The sequence below is a fragment of the Halichoerus grypus genome, chromosome 6 (genome assembly GCF_964656455.1).
Source record: "Halichoerus grypus chromosome 6, mHalGry1.hap1.1, whole genome shotgun sequence".
NCBI classification, from domain to species: domain Eukaryota; kingdom Metazoa; phylum Chordata; class Mammalia; order Carnivora; family Phocidae; genus Halichoerus; species Halichoerus grypus.
This window is the reverse complement of record NC_135717.1, coordinates 5443996-5456372: the sequence shown is the minus strand read 5'-3', so window position 1 is coordinate 5456372 and position 12377 is coordinate 5443996. Positions and strand designations below refer to the sequence as shown.

Sequence of the window (12377 nt, the reverse complement as noted above, 5' to 3'; positions counted from 1 at the left end):
CTTTCAAACATTTTCCAAGGAGGGTCCCTAGAGCTTTCACCAGGTTGTCAAAAGATGCCTCTAAAACAGATCAAGAGCTACTTGATCCAGGGAGAGGGGAAGTTCGGGCATGTCGGGTAGAATGCCAGAACCCATGGCTGATAGTAATCAGGGACTAACGGCTAGCGGGTGAGTCACTTCGCCTCCCTGCCTCAGTATCCTCACCTCCGCGTTGGGCTTGCAGTGGAGATCAACAGAGCAGGTGCTCTCCACCGTGGCAAGCGGGGAAGCGGACGGGACGGCCGTGCGGCGCTCACCCGCGCAGCCAGCGCGCCATCTAGTGGACACGGCGGGCACTCCGGGCAGCCGGCCCGCCCTTGGCCCTCCTGGATCCCAGGCCGCCCCTGGCACTCAGGAAGGTTTAAGGGGCTCCAAGTCTGTGCAAACTTTAGAGCAAGACAGGCCTTCCCTGAAGGGGAGAGCGGAACCGCAGGGCTGGACTGCCTGGGGCAATCCTTCTGTCCGTCCGTATCTCTCTGGTTCACAGACACAACACTGGGCACGTGAAGTGAGGGAGGAAATGGACCCAGCACAAAACTTAAGGGAATGCCAAACGATTCCGTAGTCAAGTTATCTTCGTGCCATGTTCTAGAAAGTCGAGTGCAAAAAAAGATGCATGATGAACAAAATAGCAAATGCTCAAATATAGAAAGGATGGGTTTTCCCGATCTTTCTAGCCATCTCAGGCTCTGGTAGGGCTCACGGGGCATGTTACGGATCCTGTGCCTCATCAGCCTGGTCTTAGGGGAGCCCCCAAAGGATGAAAGGCCCCTGCCGCACCAGCCAGTTGACCAGGCTGAGCCAGAGCCTGGGGACCAGTGGCACCCCATAACCAAGAATTACGTGACCCTGAAGGAAATGGCAAATTCCAGTCCCAATGGGGACTCTTCCTTTAGACAGGGAAGGAGATTGATTTAAATTCTGTCTTCAGTGATGGAAGCAGGCATGGAGCTAGGGGCTGAGCCTGCCCGCAAGGGGCCCACCATCTTTTGCTGAGACAGAAGCAGAATATCAGGAGCCTCTCTGGTTGGACTTTGAAAACGACAACAACAAACTAACGCTTTACTGGAAGTAAATGCTTTACTGTAGCAAAGTGACAGGATGACCCTGAGGACTTTTCTCCATCCTGAGATCCTCGGTGCCTCCACAGACACGTCATGGCATAGAATTAACACTTACGGGCTCGGCGTCCTTCACCCTCTGCACAGAGGCCCAGCCAGGGTGGGGGCATTTATCTCCAAGGCAAACAGAGCTGCCACCTCATCTGTCTGTGTTTACTCATGACGTCACATCCATCCGGGCTTCCTGATCGATGTGACTCAAGGGTGAGCTGCTGGTCAAGGTGAGTCATGCCTTGACCCACCCGAACAGGCAAGAATCTGGCTCCCAGGAGGGCCCCAGTCGCTGGGGAACTAAACTGGAGTGAGACCCTACAGAGGAGACGTAGCGTCTGACGTCAGAAACGTCAGTGAAGGGGGTCTCAGCAGCCTGCGCAGCCTCCGTCAATGCCACGTACGTAAAGCTCCCAGTATCTCATTCCCATTTCTCAAATGGCGGGGAAAGCCTCAGTGGGGTCAAGTGTCTTGCCCAAAGACACACAGCAAACAAGACGCAGGAGGGTTTGCTTACCGCCTGGCAGCCCAGGCAGCAGAACCAGGCCGGAAGCGACGATTTCAAAAGGCAGAGGGGGTGGGGGGTGGGGGGGCGAGGGCTGCCACAGAAGGTGGGCCAAACCGGGTTGGAAAGAATCAGGGAGCTGAGATCAGAGGTTGGGGTGTGGGCGCAAATTCCAGCAGCCTGTCCCACTTCCTCCAAAGGGGTTTTCTGCCAAGAGTGGCTGGGGGAGCTGGGCGCCCGTTTGGCTCAGTCGTTAAGCATCTGCCTTCGGCTCAGGTCATGGTCCCGGGGTCCTGGGATCGAGCCCCCTGTTGGGCTCCCTGCTCGGTGAGCCTGCTTCTCCCTGTCCCTCTGCTGCTCCCCCTGCTTGTGCTCTCTCTCTCTCTCTCTCTGGCAAATAAATAAATAAATAATCTTTAAAAAAAAAATAAAAGAAAGAAGAGTAGCTCGGGAGCCACGGGGGAGCCCGGCATAATTTCAGCCTGGGCACCCGGCCGTCTGTGGCTGGTCCCCTTCTCTACTGTCGCTACTGCTAAAAGTCAAAACGTCAAGTTAGAAAGTGTTCACCCTTCAAAAAGTAATAATAATAATAGCAAACCTTGAGATGCATCTGCCCATGAGCGGTGTGGAAATTCCCTGTGACTTTACAACCAAGCTTGGAGCCTGAGGTGGGGGTGAAAAGCAGGCCAGCTGATCTCAGGGTGAGCTGCAATCTGTTGACAGTGACATGGAACGATCTGGAGATCAAAGGCAGCTGCGTAGGGGGCGGGTGGGCAGGCTACAGCCTCAGAATAGGGACCCGTGACCTCTCAGCCTCCGCTAAGGCAGCTCTAGCCCTCCCGGGCCTCCCCCTGGCCAGTAGCCCCAGAGCAGGGCGACTGCCCTGGTCTATGTAGCCGCTTCCGATGCGGAGCCTGGCCAGGTAGCTGCAATTCTGGAGAAGGGCCGCTAAGGAAAGCATGACCCCTCAACCACCCTCAGAGTCATCTGGAATACTGTCTACCCCCACTCCTATTGATTAGGACACACAGGTCCAGGGACACGGCGTGACTGGCTCCAAGTCACACAGGGGCCGTTATCACTGAGACTAGAAACTAACCTTCCCACCACGCCGGGGACACTGTCGTCACACTCTAGCCCGTTCCAATGGCAGCAGGAGACCCGAGTCAGCACGTGGCAATGGGGACAGGCCCCAGGAGCCCAGAGCTACTCCAATGCCAATGTGAGGCTTACAACGGTCTGGGAACGCCCCAAGGCACAAATACTACCCCTCCATCCCCCTGCTGTCCCTACACGGAGGAAGAGGCCCTGAGTCTACACACCAGAGCCGACTCAGTAACCCAACGGCTAGCTCAATCAGAATGGGAGGAAATGCAGACCCCCAGATACTCTGCCTGCTTAATATCAAAGATCCAAACGTTTTACCCCCCAAGGAGCTTCGAATGACACTTTGTGCCAAAAATCTCATCTCTTTTCGTGTTTGGAAGAAAGCCACTGATCAGGGGAAATCTTCCAAGAATTATGAGCTCAATTATAAGCCAAGAGATGGATCCATCTCTTTTAGCTAATAATAATGCATGAATACTTTCCTTTTTGTGTCCTCTGGGGATATTGTCACTGTTGTTGTTTTGTGGGAACAGTGACTGACTCAAAAGCAAAGTGGATGATTTATCTCTACAAGGCTTTTATTTGCCAACTTTGAAAAATGATTCAGAAACCTATTTCTTGGAAAGTGGGCGTAAAATTACGTTCTCTGATTAAAGTAAAATAAAAGTGCTTTTAAAAAGTGGCTTAAGGATATAAACTCTTAAGACAATTTTCTAGGATTTTCCAGGAGCGTCCCAATTTTAATAACATTCCCCGCTCTGGTCTCCATAATCATATTCTTATGTGGCAGTCCATAGATCTTTTCATTTTATCTCCAAAATATGGTCATCCCCGAAATGAAGACATTTAAATGTATTAAACGTTTCAAAAAGTGCATTCTCACTTTTTGGATTTTTCATCTGAAGATTCATCATGTTTTGTATATGTTGACATCAACACAATCACAAATTTTCCCAAATTTTAATTACAATATATGTCACTTAGGAATGCTTTCAGCTGCAAAGAACAGAAAACTCAGTGCTCACTTGCTGACGGGGTCCCATTCTCTCTCTTTCCACACATCAATCTCAATTCTTTGACACCAGTCTTGTTGCTGCTTGGAGCTCACAAGATGGCGTCCACCTCTTTCATGGACATGACCATCTGCTTTCTAGGAAGTTATTAGGGGGTCAAGCAAGCAATTGCCTGAACGAACCCTAACTACTTTGCTTTTTACCTTCTCAGCAGACCTTTGTTTATTTACTTTGTCTCTTTGGTGAGGACGGTGTCTATTTTGTCATTCCTAATTGCAAAGGAGACCAAAAATTCAAGTTTCTTCCTCTCCAGACCCTATAATAGAAAAGGGGCATTGAGTATCTGACATCATATGCCTGCTTGTTCCTTTACCAAGGCTATAGCAACTGCAGACTTTAAAGATCTCTCAAAACAACAAATAACGCATAGGGTGCATGCTTTTAATTGGTGAGCGCATCCTTTGAGAGCATTAAAATGGTGAAGCTCTTTCCGCCATGAATTTGTGACTCCTACTTCTGGGCCCAGAGTCCTGCCTGACATCATAGCCAAACGCATGCTTAAAGTTTTATAGCGATCGGATACTAATGGGACATTACAAACTGGCTTAAGTGGCAAAATCTGCCTTTTGGACTCAGCAGAGTTTCCATTGATTCTTCAGCCTTCTTTTGCTTCTTGGTCAATGTCAACGTGAGGGACATTTTTTGGAGAAACACGTAAATTACTAGTCAAGGTTTTTGCTTAATTATTTATAATTGCACGCATTTGCCTAATGGAAATTTTCGTTTTATGCTGAATTTCAAGATCCTCGGGGCTAATATTTCCCCGTTTAGTGACACGATTGCATTTCCCTCTTCATTTATCGCTCTCACAGATCCATGAAAATTCGGAGTCAGAGCAGGGGGACAATGATAGAGAGAAAGGTTACAGATGGTCTGAGCTGTTCTAGAAACAAATTCACTGGAAATGCCAGGGGGCATTGAAGCTTGAAGGGACCCTTGCGGTGAGGTGGCACCTGGCAGGTGCATGGACAGAAACATGGGTGCATAATAAGGAGGAGGTGCAGAAAAAAATGTTCATCAGAGACAAGCCTTTGCTGTCTCGGAAAGAGAATTAAAGTGTTGAAAGACAAATTGTCCTGGTGGAAAAGAATATTCAATTGCATTCCACCCTCTCAGCACCCCCTGCTGTTCACTTTGGGGAATTGCTCGACAATCCGGGTATCCTTCCAGCTTCTCGGCTGGGACAGCAGCCTCAGGGAAGGACGTGAGCATCGTCTCTCTGGCTCCATAGATTTCTGTAAAAGCACTTCAGAGTGCCTTTCATCAAGTCTGTCCTCCAAGAAGAAAAAAAAAAAAAAAAACCCAGCTCAAGGTAAAATTGTTCCAGAACTTACTGCGCTTGTCTATCAAGATAAAGTATTGGGCACTCGGTGCAAGAATTTAAGTCTTACAAAGAGGAAATTTGCAGATGTGGTCGATGTTTGGCATTTGCTAAGTACAGAAAACGAAGCTGCTCAGGAAAAGAAAGTCTGGAACTTTCTCTGCTGATGTTTTCCCATGGAAAAAATAAAAGACAAGGCAAATGAAGACAGGCCAGGCAGATCCATTTCTGCAAATGCAGCCATTTCCCCCATGAAGCCAAATCACTGAGGGATTTTCAGGACAACAGACAAGTGTCTCTCCCTTTCTGCCCTTGGAAAAGTAAAGAATTCAGGTTATCGTGGCCTCTGGCAAACAGCCTCTCCTCAGAGAGGCCAAACTGCACCTAGAGAATATGACTTCAGAATAAGTGCTGTGGACAGAAGTTTTTAAAAAAAAAAAATCCGAGAATTTTAGAACTGAGAGGAACTTGAAGACCAACCACCCTATTTCAGAGGTGAACAAAAACTGAGACCAAGAAGTGGGAAATGCCGTGCCTGGTCCTGCATCCTGATCGAGGCAAACCGGAACGTGATCCTCGGCCTCCTAGCCCCGTGCTTATCACACCATAAGCAGTTTCAAATGGAGGCTACAAAGGCCCTTTCACGCTTCTGGCAGACTGTACAACCCAGAATTCCCCCAGCTATAAATACTCGAAATTACATATAAAATGTAACAAAAATATTTTAACACACAGCTGAGTTTGGGGGGAAGAAAAAAGGAAACACCAGATGCCAAAAACACAAAGGGAAGCAAAACAAGCCCCCGGGACAGATGATATGGTGGCCGTTGGGGGTGGGGTTGGGAGTGCTGGAGTTGGAGATGGGCCCAAATGGTCAGAGTTTCGAATGTTTTAAGTTCCACTTGTATAAGGACTTGTGACCTGTGCAAGATGGAGAGTAGACACTAAGACCCACTCACACCGGTGGGACCCTCAGGAGACTGCATGCCAGTAAGAGTGGCAATAGAAAGTACTTTTGGGGTAGGGGGAGGACAGAGGAATTTGGCTTCATTGGGGTGTTTAGTAGAAAAAAAAATACCATCCGAAGAGAAATTAACCCACCAAGCCTGTGACATGGGGCAGGTGCAAAGTCTGAATTTTATACTCTTCCTTCGTAGTCTTCTTCTTCTTCTTTTTTTTCTGAAGTAGGGCCCTGAGATCAAGACCTGAGCTGAGATCAAGAGTCAGATGCTTAACCAACTGAGCCACCCAGGCGCCCCACCCTTGGTGATCTTTTTGGAGTGCCCTTCAGGAACACATGCAAAGCTTTTCTGGAGGAACGCTTTATAACCCAGGCCACAGGAGGTTTTTGTACACAAAGTGGATCACCACTAAAGATGACTTCATAATAATTACCAGGCCCGCCAACATGGGCTGCGTTCACACCAAAACCATGAAGAAGGCAGCCTGGTCACCACCGAGAAGTACTGCATGTGCCTAGACAATGACTCCCACACCAACAAGCTCATGTGTAAGGAGATCACTGTTATTCCCGGCAAGAAGCCCCTCAGCAAGATCACAGGCTATGTCATACATCTGATGAAATGGATTGAGAGGAGCCCAGTGAGTGGTATCTCCATCGATCTGCAGGAGGAGGAGAGAGAAAGGAGAGATGATTATGTTGCTCAGATCTCCACCCTGGATCAGGAAATCATTGAAGTCGATCCTGACACTAAGGAAATGTTGAAATTCTTGGGCTTTGTCAGTCTGTCCAAACTGCAGGTCACTCAGCCTACTGTTGGGATGAATTCCAAAACACCATGTGGAACCTTGAACAACAACAACGACAAATTCCCAAAACAGGTAAGGAAATGTTGTGATTTACCATGATAGAGAATCAGCAAACACAATCGTGGCTAAATGAAATGATAAATAACCAAACCAGACAAAATAAAACAAGTAAACAAACTACACAGAACTATCTGGGAGAGACTATAAAATAATATTGTAAATGATTACAGAGATGAAGGAATAGAAACCACAAGGAAATAACATTCAAAAAAGAAACTGGAAGATCCTATAAAAAGAGATTAGATTAGCAATTTTAAAACTTCCCACAAAACAAAGTTCAGACCTAGTTGGCCTCCCTGGCAAATGCTACTAAACATTCAAAGAAAGATAAATACCAATTCTTCATAAACTCTTCCAAAAATAGAAGATGAGGGAACACTTCCCAATTCCTTCTATAGGGTCAGTTATTGCCCAGTTGTCAAAGACATCACAAGAAAACAACACATCAATGTTCTTTATGATATAGATGTGAGAGTCATCAACAAAATACTAGCAAACTGAATCCACCGATAATAAAAAGGCTTATACATCATGACTAAGTGGAATTTATCCCAGGAATGAAAGGCTGATTCAAAATACAGAAGTTTAAGCATTGTAATACACCAAATCAACAGAACAAAGGACCAAATAACCCATGATCATCTCAATAGACATAGAAAAAGCATTTGACAAAATCTCATGCTTTCAAGATAACAACACTTGACAAACAAGGAATAGAAGGGAATTTCCTCAATCTGATAATGAGGTTACCAGATAAATATACAAAAATCAATTATATTTCTGTACCCTCTCAATGGACAATTGGAAAATGAAAATAAGAACACAGTTCTATTTATAAGAGCATCAAAAAATACTTAGGAATAAATTGAACAAAAGAAGTGTAGGTAGGGGCATCTGGGTGGCTCAGTCAGTTGAGCATCGACTCTTGGTTTCAGCTCAGGTTGTGATCTCATGGGTTGTGGGGATGGGCCCCAAGTAGGACTCTGTGCTCAGCAGGTAGTTTGCTTGGGGATTCTCTCCCTCTGCCCTCCTCCCCCCGCACCCCCCGCCCTTCACACGCACTTTCTATCTCCATCTCTCTCAGATAAAGAAATCTTTAAAAAAGAAGATGCTCAATATCATTAGCCATTAGAGAATGCAAATCTGAACCACAAGCTACCAATTCATACCCAGTAGGATAGCTATAATAATAATAATCAGACAAAAACAAAAGTTGACAAAGATGTGGGAAAATCGGAACCCTCATACATTGCTGGTAGAAATGTAAAATGATGCAGCCACTTTGAAAAACCATTTGGCAGTTCTCAAAAACATCTAGCATAGAGTGACCCAGCAAATCCACTCTTAGATATGTACCTAAGAAAACATGAAAACTTATACACAAATGTTCACAGCAGTATTATTCACAAAAGCCAAAAAGTAGAAACAATCCAAATGTCCATCAGTGGATGAATGGACAAACAAGAGTGTATACAATGGAATATTTTTCAGCGATTAAAAGGAATTAAATACTGATACATACTATAACATGGATGAATCTTGAAAACACTATACTAGATGAAAGAAACCAATCACAAAAGGCCACATATTATGATTCCATTTGTATGAAATGTTCAGAGTAGGCAAATCTACAGAGATAGAAAGTAGCTTTAGTGGTTGTGTAACACTAGGGGAGAGGGTTTGAAGGAAAATGGGGAGTAACTGTTAATGGTTACAGGATTTCTGTTTGGGGTGATGAAATGTTCTAAAATTGATTGTACAACTTCATGAATAACCTAAAAACCATTAATTTGTACACTTTAAATAGGTACATCGTAGGGTATGTGAATTACATCTCAATAAAGCTGTTTTTTTAACAGTTATAGTTGAAAAAGAACCAAATAGAATTATAGAAATAAAAAATGTTAAAATTTAAAGCTCAGTGGACAGATTAATTACATCGGAATTTGACACGGCCAAAGAAAGAGTGATTCAGAGGGTAATTCTGAAGAAATTATCCAGAATGCAGCACAGAAAGATAAAGATGTGAAAAATGTAAAAGAGAAATATGATTTCTGTGCCCAGATAAACTATCAGTCTGTAGTGAGAGCCCTTTCAAATCTCCAGTTCCGATTTTGTTACAAGCTTAAGTGTTCTTTGACACAAGAGACAACAACTAATAAAGTGTTGCTGAATAACACGTCCATTCTAGAAAATAACAAAATAACATTTCCACAGTACGTGTTAGTAATTCATGAACGACAGAGGAGATGGATTAAGATTTGAGCTTTCTTCAACAAAGTTGAACAAAGTTGAAAAAAACTGAACAAAGTTGAAAAGCAGAAGTAGTTCAAACACCATTAAAATGACAAAATTGGTTTTCACGTGTGTCTTACGGAACCCATTGAATGCTTCATGGTCCTATAGTACTTACAGTATATTGATACATTTTGCATTTAATTCTCAGGAGGACTTATACCAGATATTAATAAGTCACTATACTTTATGGACATAATTCAGTGTCTTTGTAAATAGATGAGTATTTACCCTTTTTTGAGCGCTAACATTCTCAGGGTATTCATGTAACAGTGACTGGGTGTCAACTCTGCAACGCACTGCACACTGTAGAAAGTTCAGGACTTTTCTTCAAAATCTGTTTATGCCTATGTTTTGTTACCCTTTGGTATTTGTTGAATTGAAACTGATATCTGTATATTCCTGTCAAGGACTTCAGACCCACCATCTGTTCCACAGTCTATTTTATTGTTTTTTGAAAGCTGGAAAAGTAAACCCTTGATGTAGCTGCTTTTTTTGTGAAATGAAGAGCATCTTGACCAACTCATAAATGTATCTTCTTAACAGTTCTTGAGCACCTACTACTGGTGCGAGACACCGAGCCACCTGCAGTGCCCCAGACAGGAGTCACGCCTGCCCTGGTGACATTTGCATTCTATTGGGAGAAACGGGTAGAAAGAGTCTATCAATAAAGAAATGAACAAGGAAAAGATGAGCTAGTGTATTAGTTTCCCATTGCTACAGAAACAAATCACTACACATTTAGTGGCTTAAAACAACACGCATTTATTCTTTTACAGTTCTGGGGCAGAAGTCTGAAATGAATCTCATGGGGCTGAAATCAAGGTGTCTGCAGGGGTAGTTCCTTCGGGAGGCTCTGTGCACTTGCCTTTCCAGCTCTTAGTGGCCTGGTCCTGTATTCCTCAGCTTGTGGCCTCTTTATCCACCTTCGAAGTTCATCACGGCTCTATCGTCACATCTTCTCCTCTGTCCCTCTTATACGGCCCTTTATGATTAATTACATCCAATCCATTCAGATAGTCCAAGATAATCCCCTCCTCTCAAAATTTTTGATCCCATTCGCAGAGTCTCTTTGCCATATAAATTAACACTCACAGTTCCAGTGCTTGGACTTGGAAATCCTTGGGGGTCCATTTTCCAGCCTACCATAGCAAGCCTACATAGAATGAAAATTGCATGCCATGATAGAGAGGACCTAAAATAACATCTTCAGGTCGAGTGGTGAAGGAAGGGCCTCTCTGAGGCTATGTCTAGGCTGAAATCCAAATCATGGGAAAATGCTGTGGGGGGGGCGGCGCACATTCTAGGCTGAGGGAACAGCTGGTGAGAAACTCTATAGCAGCAGTGAACTTGGTGCGCTGGAGAAGCTAATGCAGCTTGGACTGGGAGAGAGTTCCAGAATGGCTAATGAGTCTTCAGTCCACGTTTGCTTTTGCAGAATGAGAACACTTAAAGCCCCATCCTCCCTCTTGGTATTTTATATGGGAATCTGCCCCAAACTACTATCATATCAACGGAGACCTCTTTTGTCACAAAACATAGGGAATTGTCGTGGACATCCCAGAGCACCCATCCAGGCTGAGAGCCCCTCATCTGGCAGCACGGTAACTTCAGAAGGTAAAACCTCAAAACAAGGGCCTGTTCGGACTGCGGCTTTCAAAGTCTTAATGATGTTGTCATCTGCAATTGCTTCTTACAAGTCTTGTTCACATAAACAGGATTTTGATTATTTCAACTCGGGCAGGAGTTAAAAGAAGAAACCTTAGGTGCCTGCCCCTGGGGAGGTGTGGTGCTGATTTCCAGGGAGGCCGGGCCGGCTCTCCTTCCGGCTGTGTTCTGGATAGGGGGAGGCCTGCAGGAGTACTTTCTCACCTGGGGGAAACTGTTGCACCAAGTGACTGCTCCTCACCTTCTCCTGCTTCTCCCCTCATTCCTTTCTACGAATTTCACTTTCCTTGCCCTGAGCATCGTCAAGTCTTAGTGCAACTTCAGCTTTAGTTTCAAGTTTGCATGAAACCAACAAGCGTACTTGAAGAGCCTAATACAAATGGCCTCTTGAGAGGTCTCCCACATTTTTTTGTTTGTTTGTTTGTTTGTTTATTGATCAATTGATTTCTTTATAGAGCATGAGCAGGGGGAGAGGGAGAGAGAGAATCCCGAGCAGACTCTGCACTGAGCGCAGAGCCTGTCACGAGGCTCAATTTCACGATCCCAAGATCATGACCCAAGCCGAAATCAAGAGCTCGACGCTTAACTGACTGAGCCACCCGGGGGGGCCGCTCCCACCTTTTTACACCTACAGTACGTTTGACTCTGCCTTAAGTGTACAGCTTCCATTATGCTCCTCCTTGAATTCTACTTCTTGCACATGTATTAAAGGCTTGGGTCAAGGCCAGTTCACTTTGCACTCCTACACCGATCCCTGCCCCACCCCCACCCCCAGCAGAGTGCCTGGCACAGAGCAGATAATCAATACTCACTTTTTCTTTTTGTTCAACAAACACTTACCAGGCGTCTACATGCCAACTACTGAGCTGGGAGCCGAACGGCACTACTCTTAATATCCGTGTGGCCCAAGAACTGACCATTCTCAAAGACTTCTAAAGGAGCAGGATGATCCTAACCAGGAAATTATTTTCCACAAAAGAGAGTTTAAATATGACCGAATATCTGTTTGTCGATTTGCAAACAGTTATGAACCTGGTCCTTTGATCAAATTTCAACCTTGGCACTCAAATCAAGCCATCTGAGCCAAACTTGCTAGTTTTATGATTGCTTGTAAATCTCTGTCTTTTCTGACTCTGAACTACACTGCTGAGCGGTGGGGTGTTAAAGGTTAAGCCTCTGCTCTCTTTCCAGCTCCTCGGTTGACTGGCTTGCAGCAGAGAGTGAAATGACCCCATTCGTCAGGAGGCACAGAGGTTAGTGCTAAGACAAAAGGTGACTTGCAAAGTTAAGGCAGGGATTTTCAAGCTTAAATGAAAACCAGCAGACATACTTGAAGAGCCTCATACATATTGGTGGTAATTGTAAGGTCATGAGTTCATCTCAATATAGCAAATGGAACCCATTTGGCAAATCTTAGGAGTCAAATG

General features: G+C 45.0%; 1 protein-coding gene and 1 pseudogene across 1 annotated transcript in view; both read left to right on the top strand.

Moving 5' to 3' along the window:
* Positions 1-1345: 1345 nt before the first annotated feature.
* Positions 1346-12377, top strand: part of BAIAP2L1 (BAR/IMD domain containing adaptor protein 2 like 1) — a 104816-nt gene continuing 93784 nt past the window's right edge. The window contains exons 1-2 of the mRNA XM_078074325.1: positions 1346-1551; positions 12142-12203. The gene's annotated coding sequence lies outside the window, so the exon portion shown is untranslated. The remainder of the gene's footprint in view (positions 1552-12141; positions 12204-12377) is intronic.
* Positions 6566-7625, top strand: LOC118529022 (small ribosomal subunit protein eS17 pseudogene; annotated as a pseudogene).